The 9,453-nt window shown below is 43.7% G+C and overlaps 1 pseudogene; it reads right to left on the bottom strand.

Moving 5' to 3' along the window:
• Positions 1 to 7,889: 7,889 nt before the first annotated feature.
• On the bottom strand, positions 7,890 to 9,095 carry LOC107733033 (uncharacterized; annotated as a pseudogene).
• Positions 9,096 to 9,453: the final 358 nt, after the last annotated feature.

A 9,453-nucleotide genomic window follows, 5' to 3' on the forward strand; every position in this document is an offset into this window, starting at 1 on the left:
AGTGATTGATATACATTAAGGTCAGTAGGATTTTGTGATTTGCGCCATACTCTTTCTGCAGCTCTGAGCTTAGAACGATGCTCACGGAGAACATCAGATAGCCAAGGGGCAGAAGAGGTGGTACGAGCTGGCCTGGAAGTCAAGGGGCAGACAGTGTCTAAACAAGACGTAAGAGTGGAGCAGAACGTATCAGTAGCACTGTTAACATCAAGAGATGATAACTGTTCAGGGGAAGGAAGCAAAGATGAAACCATAGCATACTGCCGGAGGGTGAGAGTGAGCGTAGGTTACGTCGAAAAATGACATTTGTAGGGGTATGTGTTGTGTCAGGAACCATGTTGAGGTTAAGAGTGAGGAGGACGTGATCAAAGGTGTGCAGTGGAGTAACCAGCACATGATCAGTGAAGCAGTGTCGTGTGTAAATAAGGTCCAGTTGGTTGTTAACTACGGCTACTCACAAATCAGGCACTCGCTTGAGATCAAAAGAGACGAGCAGAGTGTGGAAGTCTGCAGCCTGAGGTTTATCTAGGTGGATGTTGAAGTCTCCAAGCATAACTAGGAGAGTACCATCCTCAGGAAAGTTTGAGAGCAGCACATCTAATTCTTCCACGAAGTTACCTAGTGGTCCTGGGGGTTGATAAACAACTATAAAATGGATTTTAAGAGGGTGGGTAATAATTATAATTTAATTATAATAATTTTATAATAATAATTTAATTAATAATAATAATAATAATAATTAATATAATTAATAATAATATTGTAATAGGGTACATAGGCAAAGTGCGCAGGTGGTTAGGATTGCGCTGCCTACAGTGTGTAATGCGTGGTATGCAAGTGGTAGTGATAGTAGGGATCAGGAAACACATAGTAAGAATTGGTTATAAAAAACTGAAAACAGAAGGGAAACAAGTAGTAGGAAAGAGAATGATTCAGAAGCGATACTTATTAATTTTTCCACGAAGTTACCTAGTGGTCCTGGGTGTTGATAACTATAAAATTGATTTTAAGAGGGTGGGTAATAGTGGCTGAATGTGATTCAAAGGAGCTGTTGATACTCAGAGATGGTAAAGGATTACATTTCCAATCATTAGAGATAAGCAGACCAGTACCTCCACCTCTTCCAGTCAGACGGGGGGAGTGGGAAAAAGATAAATTATTTGAGAGTGCTGCAGGTGTAGCATTGTCCTCTGGTTTGATCCACGTCTCTGTCAGGGCCATGAGGTTTAGTCTTGCATGACTAGTAATAGAAGTAATAAAATCTGCTTTGTTTACAGCAGACTGGCAATTCCAGAGACCAATAGAAAAAGAAAGTAGTGTATTAGACATAGGCAAAGTGCGCAGGTGGTTAGGATTGCGCTGCCTACAGTGTGTAATGCGTGGTATGCAAGTGGTAGTGATAGTAGGGATCAGGAAACACATAGTAAGAATTGGTTATAAAAAACTGAAAACAGAAGGGAAACAAGTAGTAGGAAAGAGAATGATTCAAAAGCGATACGTATGTCCCTTGCCGGTGTCCCTGCTCGGTGGAGTTGATGGTCTTTACACTCTTCGGTCTTCACACGAGGGCTGCCGCAGTATACTAAGCTTTTAATATTCGTCTAACAAAACTCAAATTGAATTCAACTGGACATACTTTCCTGTTTATCACGACAAATGGCCAAGCAAGCGCATGACACTGACAAGGTATGCGATACAGTACGAGACCAAACGCTAAAATACTAAAACATAACAATAATTAAAATAATTATTTACTAAACAATACATAAAATGTACAATATGAACAAAGATACTTTTTAAACTCTACACGACAAAAAATGATCACCTGCACACAGAGCAGTAGAAGAGAGACAGAAAATGTAGTTACTGTATGTAGTGTCATGTAGTTAGAGCTGCACCTATTCAAAACACATTTCATATGGAATAGATCATGGAGAGCATCAAAACAGAAAAAAATCTATAAAAATACTTCTATCATGAAAACTCTTAGAGGGATTGGCATGGTAATGTACATGACAATGTTAATGTATTTGGTCTTGGCGGAATAGATCTGCTACACTGCTGTGAGCATGTAAGAAATATTGCTGCTGCAAATATAACATGAAATAACTCCCATATAGCATACATGAATCACCTCATAGCAGATCTATACAGGTGCAGCTGGGGAAGGTGGAGGGTTTCTGAAGCCAGCTGCAACTGCTACAGCAAACATTAGTCATATATTAGTCATATATTTGAATGTTGAGCAGCAAGCTAATTGGCTACCGATACAGAAGAGAACCAATCAGCTGTGCCATGTGATAATGATGTCATTAGGTCAGATTGAGTTAGACCTATCGGACTGCGCCATCTAGAGTTTCATGCCAGAACTCTGTATTTCTGTCATGACAACTCTCGGAGGGATTGGCATGGTAATGTACATGACAATGTTAATGTATTTGGTCTTGGCGGAATAGATCTGCTACGCTGCTGCTGCTGCTGCGGCAGAGCAAGTACAGAGACTTGCTACTGCCAATACATCCACAACATGCTACTGTGAGCATGTAAGAAATATTGCTGCTGCAAATATAACATACATGAAATAACCCCCCACAAAACAGGAGACATAGAAGGGACAATACAAGCCAAAACAAGAACAACCCCCCCTCCAAAAAGCAGATCTATCGTCAAGACATATGTACTGCTGCTGCTCCAAGAGCCATGTGATCCGCATATATTACTATCTATGTGTGCCTGGGCTACTACGCCGATCGGCTTAATGCTAGTGGCCTATGGCTATGTGAGCCTTGGCTACCACGCCGACCGGCTTAACAATAGTGGGCTATGACTATGTGCAGAGAGAGATGGAGAGAGAGAAAGATAGAGGGAGAGAGAGCAGAGCCCCAAAAAGAGAGCTCCAGCAAATAAAGAGAGCAAAGGAAAGAGACAGCAAAGAAAAGAGAGACAGAGCAACAGTTACAATCTTCTTTTATCCCTTCCTTGACCATGTGACTAAAAACCAAATGTGAGACATTCTAACTAACCAATCAGCAGATTTCAGCTTCACCCACTGTGCAAAAGGTGTGACAATTAGCAGACCCCCAATATACACACATCTTGGCCTACAGGCCTTGATCACTATCAGCACCTCTGTGCCTTCAGTAATACCAAATGGCCCTTTTGTTACTTAAGATAGGTTTGGGACAGGAAAGCAGAAGTCTTTGATCATTTTTGACCCTACATTAGACACACTCTGTCAGTTTAAATCTAGATTAAAGACCCATCTCTTTAACCTAACATACACATAATACACTATCACATTTCTATAATTCAAATCCGTTAAATGATTGTTAGGCTGCATTAATTTGGTCAACCAGAACCGGGAACACTTCCCATAACATCTGATGTACTCGTTACATCGTAAGAAGAATGGCATCTACGCTAATATTAGTCTGTTTTATTCCTATCCCGAGGTCACTGTAGCCATACGGATCCAGTTTGAATCCAGATCAGATGTTCACTGTAGCCACCCAGATCTAGTTTATATCCAGACCAGATGGCGGATCAGCACCTAGAGACGACCTCTACAGCCCTGAATGTCAGTGGAGACCATGACAGCTAGATTTGCCCCAGTAACAGATCCCCTGCGAAGACTTCATCACCTCGACGACCATCGGTACAAGACCACGGGAACCAGACAAGTCCTTTGCACCTGTGTTGCAGCCTGGAATTGAACCATGCCATGCTGGTTTTGTCTGGCCAGAGGAGAACTGGCCCCCCGACTGAGCCTGGTTTCTCTCAATGTTTTTCTCCATTTCTGTTACCGATGGACTTTTGTTTCCTTGCCACTGTCGCCTTTGGCTGGCTTAGTTGGGGACGCTTGACTGATTGCACAGACACTATTGGAAGAAAGCTGAACTGGATGATGACATCACTGAATCATCAATGAACTGACTTTAGCTGGAAAAATGACTCTGTTATTGTCTTCTTGCATTATTGACAAACTATTTTCCTGTTTGGAGTCCTGTTCCAAACTGTTTTCCACCCCCAGCCGCTTAGACAAGTGGTACCTGTTGTCAGGACGCCGTTGACAATCCTCCTGCCAAAGGCTGGCCCCATTCTTCCCGGAATTCATGACAAACTCATGAGGACATGGCTCGTCCCCTACTTGGTGCACGTTTATTCTTCCACTTCTGCCACTCTCACCTCTGTTCTCACGGCACTGAAGAAAAAGGTTATGCCAAGCTCCCTCCTCTAGAAGAGGCAATCGCTGTGCCTCTCTGCCCTCCATCTGTACTGGGTATAAAGGGCCATACAGTGCATCCATCTAAGTCCTGCAGGACCACCTCCGCTCTAGCAGGCAGGGCTTATTCAGCGGATGGCCAGGTTGGCTCAGCACTTAACACAAAGCCAAACTTCTCAGCATGATGGATGAGTCCAGCTCAAGTTCTGATGCCTTTAAGGAGCTGCGCACAGTGATGGACCTAGCTCTGCATGCTACAATGGCCACTGCGCAGGTGATCAACAAGGCCATAGCCAACTTAGTGGTGCTGGAACGTCACCTTTGGCTAAATTTGAAGGAAATCAAGGATGCACAAAATTACCTTCTTTGACTTCCCTGTCTCTCCCAAAGAATTTTTCGGCCCTGCCATGGGTGGATTCGCTAAGCGCTTCACAGCAGCACAGAAGTCATTGCAGGCCATGCATAACTTCCTGCCAAAGTGCTCCAGCTCAGTGGCTGATTCAAGTTGCCAGGAGGCTCCATCCTCTCAGAAGCCTGCGAAGCCTATGCAGTCTCCAGCCCACCCTCAGCCTAAGTCTAAGCCTGGTCTTCAGCAGCACCCTCAGACAGCAGAACGATACCCGTTTTCCAAGTGCCAGGGACCCTGCCCCAGAGTGACATTGGACCCTGAGCTGCAGAAGCTATCCTGATCCCAGAGAGAGAAAGACGAGAGGGCAAGGTCCCTATGAGGCCAAACTGCTCTCAAAGAAGTCTCATGTTTGCTCACCAACCCCCCGCTTGACTCTGAGCGATGGAAGCGCTGTTCATGCTGGGCCTGTCCTTCCCACTCAGCACGTGGCTAAGCAAACTACCACTGTGAATAACGAACCCACATACTCAAAAGAACACTTATCCTCCTCTCATTACCACAATTGTCAGTTCTCCGCCCTCTGGAGAACTCAAGCTCGTAAAACTCACACCGCTTGCCACCCAAGTACAGGGGTGGAAAGCCATCCCTACTGTGTTAAGCTCGGTTTTTCAGACCATAGAATGAAGTTACTCGCTTCAGTTCACTCGCAGACCCCCTCGCTTCTGGGGTGTTGTTCAAACTTTGGTATGGGACAACGATTCTCATGTTCTCCATGCTGAAGTACAAAGTCTAATTGCAAAAATAGCCATAGAGATGGTTCATCTAGCGAACAGGGAGTCAGGCTTTTACAGCTGCTACTTCCTCATTCACAAGAAAGATGGCAGGCTCAGGCCCATCCTCGATCTCAGGCACCTGAATTGTGCACTGATAAAACACCCGTTCAGGATGGTGACCTTGAAACAGATGCTCGCACAAGTATGCCCCAGGGACTTTTTTTTTATTTGTGGATCTGAAAGACACTTACTTTCACATCCAGATAGCCCCTCATCAGAGACTGTTCTTGAGATTCACATTTGAGGGAGTGGCTTATCAAAATACAGGAAAATGAACACTACATCCCCAAGTGATTCAAATGATCTTGTCTGACTTCAGGAGGAGAGCATCTCTTTGTTTGCTTCAGAGGCCACTCTAAAGTGCTGCCAGTCAGGATTAAGAGACTGTCTCAAAAGGATAGTTTACACTATAGCCTTTGCTTAAGGCTCAGTGGGCTTACAGTGTCCTATCGGAGTGTGTGCCCATTCCACCAGAGGAATAGCCTCCTTCCGGCACAGATTTTGTCCACTTAATTTACATAATTCCCCTTTTAAGTGGAGAAGGTATTGTTATGCAAGACCCAGACGGTTGGCTTGGGTCTCATAGTTGACTCATGCTTCTAGGAGCTCTCATTACGGGTGCTCCGGGGCTGGGCTCACAGAGCAGCTTCGTTCTGCACTTGCTTATAGCACGGTAACGTTGCATGCGTTCCCCATAGCATTCAACGCAACAGGAGAGACTGTTCAAAAGGGAATGCTCCAGTTACTAAAATAACCTCGGCTCCCTGAGATAAGGGAATGAGTGTTGTGTAAGTTGCCGTGCTATAAGGCTGCATGCGAGCCATCGACTGTCGCTATCAGTCAAAAGATTCTGACGCTCAGAGCCGACTTTTATAACAGTTGGCTCCACCCCGTTTGGCAGACTGAAACGCCATTTGTTCATGCAGCTACACGAAAAATATGGCTTCAGAATTCAGAGTAAACATGAGTTTACCCTATAGTGTTCAATGCAACTCCCTTATCTTTGGCATGAAACTTTTTATTGATTGTCAGAATTGTTGAGATTCAGATGCTGATTCTTGGTGTCTGTGTGTGTCTGAATGATGCATGAGCACAAACTACGATAGAACCAGAGGACTGCTGTAATCAAAAATAAATAGAAAAAATAATAATTACACCACACTCACTTTGGATTAAATCAAAAATCCAAAGAATTTGGATTAAATTATTGAATAAGCTTACTAAACTGATGAAATTACCAACATTTAACTGAAATCACCTAATCACTTTTTCTCTTGTTTTAGGTTGCCATAACAAATGTGCTTTATAAACACTGTTATAGCCACCAGAGAAAACTAATGTAAGAAAGTCAAGGGTTAAGAGCCCACCTAAAGCAAACTCTAACCACTACGATGGTAACTTAAAACAAAACTATTTCATTAAAACATCAAGATAAACCTCGGTTAATTCTAAATGAGATCTTCTGTAGTCATCTGACAGAAATAAAATCAATCTGGTTAGCAGGTGTTCATCACTTATTGTCAATCATAACTTAATTAATGACTTAATTATCTAATAAACTGCAATACTGTTTCAGTGTTAGTTTTTAACACTAGAGTGGGCCCCATGAGACACCAAACAGTGTTAATTTAACACTGGATTTTCTGTGTACCTTCTTAACAATAACTTTTGCATTATCATAGATAACTTTTGCATACACTGAATCAGTTTTTTTCTGCATCTTTCCATCCAGTGACGACTCCTGCAATGGCTCCCACAAGAGCAACAGCTCCAAGAACACCTCGCAGAAACGCAGGACCTGCTGCTGCTCCTGCTGCCCCAACTGCTGCAAATGCTCCTCCTGCTGCCTCAACTGCTGCAGCTGCTCCTCCTGCTGCCTCAACTGCTGCAGCTGCTCCCCCTGCTGCCTCAACTGCTGCAGCTGCTCCCCCTGCTGCCCCAACCTCTGCAGCTTCTCCTCCTGTATCCACAGCCTCTCCTCCTGTATCCACAGCCTCTCCTCCTGTATCCGCAGCTTCTTCTCCTGCATCCGCAGCTGCTCCTCCTGCTGCAGTGGCTCCTCTTGCTGCAGCTGCTCCTCCTGCTGCAAGTGCTCCTCTTGCTGCAGCTGCTCCTCCTGCTGCAAGTGCTCCTCCTGCTGCAGCTGCCTCAACTGCTGCTCCTCCTGCTGCCGCTGCCTCAAATGCTGCTGCTGCTCCTGTTGCCGCTGCCTCAAATGTTGCTGCTCCTCCTGCTGCCGCTGCCTCAAATGCTGCTGCTGCTCCTGTTGCCGCTGCCTCAAATGTTGCTGCTCCTCCTGCTGCCGCTGCCTCAAATGCTGCTGCTGCTCCTGTTGCCGCTGCCTCAAATGTTGCTGCTCCTCCTGCTGCCGCTGCCTCAAATGCTGCTGCTGCTCCTCCTGCTGCCGCTGATACTATAACCCCAGCTGCGACTGATAGCTTGGGTTTTTATCAAATTCTTGGATCTTCTCAACCATAACCTTTGTGTACTCATAGTTAACTTTTGCAGCTTTTTTCATTGTGTCATACACTGAATCAACTTCCTCTGCATCTTTCCAACCAGTGATTTCTCTTCCAATGGCTCCTGTAAGAGCCGTAGTTCTGAGAACACCTGGCAGAATCACAGGACCTGTCGCTGCTCTGGCACCTCCAACTTCTGCAGCTTCTCTATCAGCCACATTCTCAAATTCTGCGGCTTCTCCTCCTGTATTCACAGCCTCAACTGCGGCAGCTGTTCCTCCTGCTGGCTCAACTTCTGCAGCTTCTCCTCCACCAGGAAAGGGCACTTTCACTTTCGAAGTTAAAGTGCCCCTCCCCCCTCCTTTATTAAATGCTTTTAATAAAGCCACAACTACAGCTGTTTCAACACCTATACCCACACAGTAAAACTCCTAGTGTTAAATTAATGCTCACAGTGTTTAAATAATCCTCATTCAGAGAGTTAAAAAAGTAACACTGAAGTAGTGTTGAAGTTAATGAGATAATTAGTTGATTAATTGAGTGACAACTGACCATTAATAAAAAAAAAAAACACTTGCTGTTAACAAGCTGAATCACGGAAGGAAAGAGAAACAAGAACAGAAAAAAAGAGAAACAAGAACTACAACGGACTTCAGCCACAGCCTTAAATGAAATCAACTGAAATAAAAGAAGACATTAAATCTCTCAAGATCTGATTAAACAACTTCACAAACAGCATTTCTTTTTTAACCCTCTGAGTGAGGATTATGTAAACACAGGGATTGTTAATTTAACACTGGGGGTTTTACTGTACAGAAAAGCACCAGTCAGCATCCCTGGTGTTCCAGATTTTTTTTTTTAATAGAGAAAAAAAAATCCTTTTGCTTTTTCTTGCTTCCATTCTGGAGACAAATTGTCCAAAAAAAATTTCATCTCCTCTTGAATTTCTTTTTCCATCTTTTGAAGCAGCTCATTTTTGTAACAGCTGATCTCTTTCACCATTTTGTCAATGGTGTCCAGCAGTTTTTCACCTGAACACTGTTTCTCTTGAAACCCCACCAATGGTTTTGCCAGTGTTTGTTGTCAATGACATGACAGCAACCTCCACATTTATTGACATGCTCTGGTCATTTGGATTTAGCCTTAACAAATCCTTCAATGGTCTGGCCTTCTAGTTGCTCACCATGAATGAATAAGATCCCTGTGTGTTTCAGGACATGTTCCTCTGTCATTGTGTTCCGGAATTGTTGTACCACCTCATTTTCATGTCTTGTGTATCTTCCAACATTCAGAACAATGTAAAAGGCATGAACAGCGGGAGCACATTCAATGATATATTTTAATGATCTCATATTATCTCCTTATAATCACAATCTGTGTCAAAGGATCCTGGTGTGTCAATAATTGTGATGTTTCTTCCATCCACCGTTCCATCACTTTTAACAGATCTAGCTGTGACAGAATTAGCTGACGCTATAGGGATGAATACTTATTAAGAATTGTATTCCCTGCACTGCTTTTGCCATCTCCTGTTTTTCCAATAAGGGTGATCTTCCTCTCTGAAAAAAAAAAAAAGTTAATAATAATAAT

The sequence above is a fragment of the Sinocyclocheilus rhinocerous genome, unplaced genomic scaffold (genome assembly GCF_001515625.1).
Source record: "Sinocyclocheilus rhinocerous isolate Xijiao unplaced genomic scaffold, SAMN03320098_v1.1 scaffold2475, whole genome shotgun sequence".
NCBI classification, from domain to species: Eukaryota; Metazoa; Chordata; class Actinopteri; order Cypriniformes; family Cyprinidae; genus Sinocyclocheilus; species Sinocyclocheilus rhinocerous.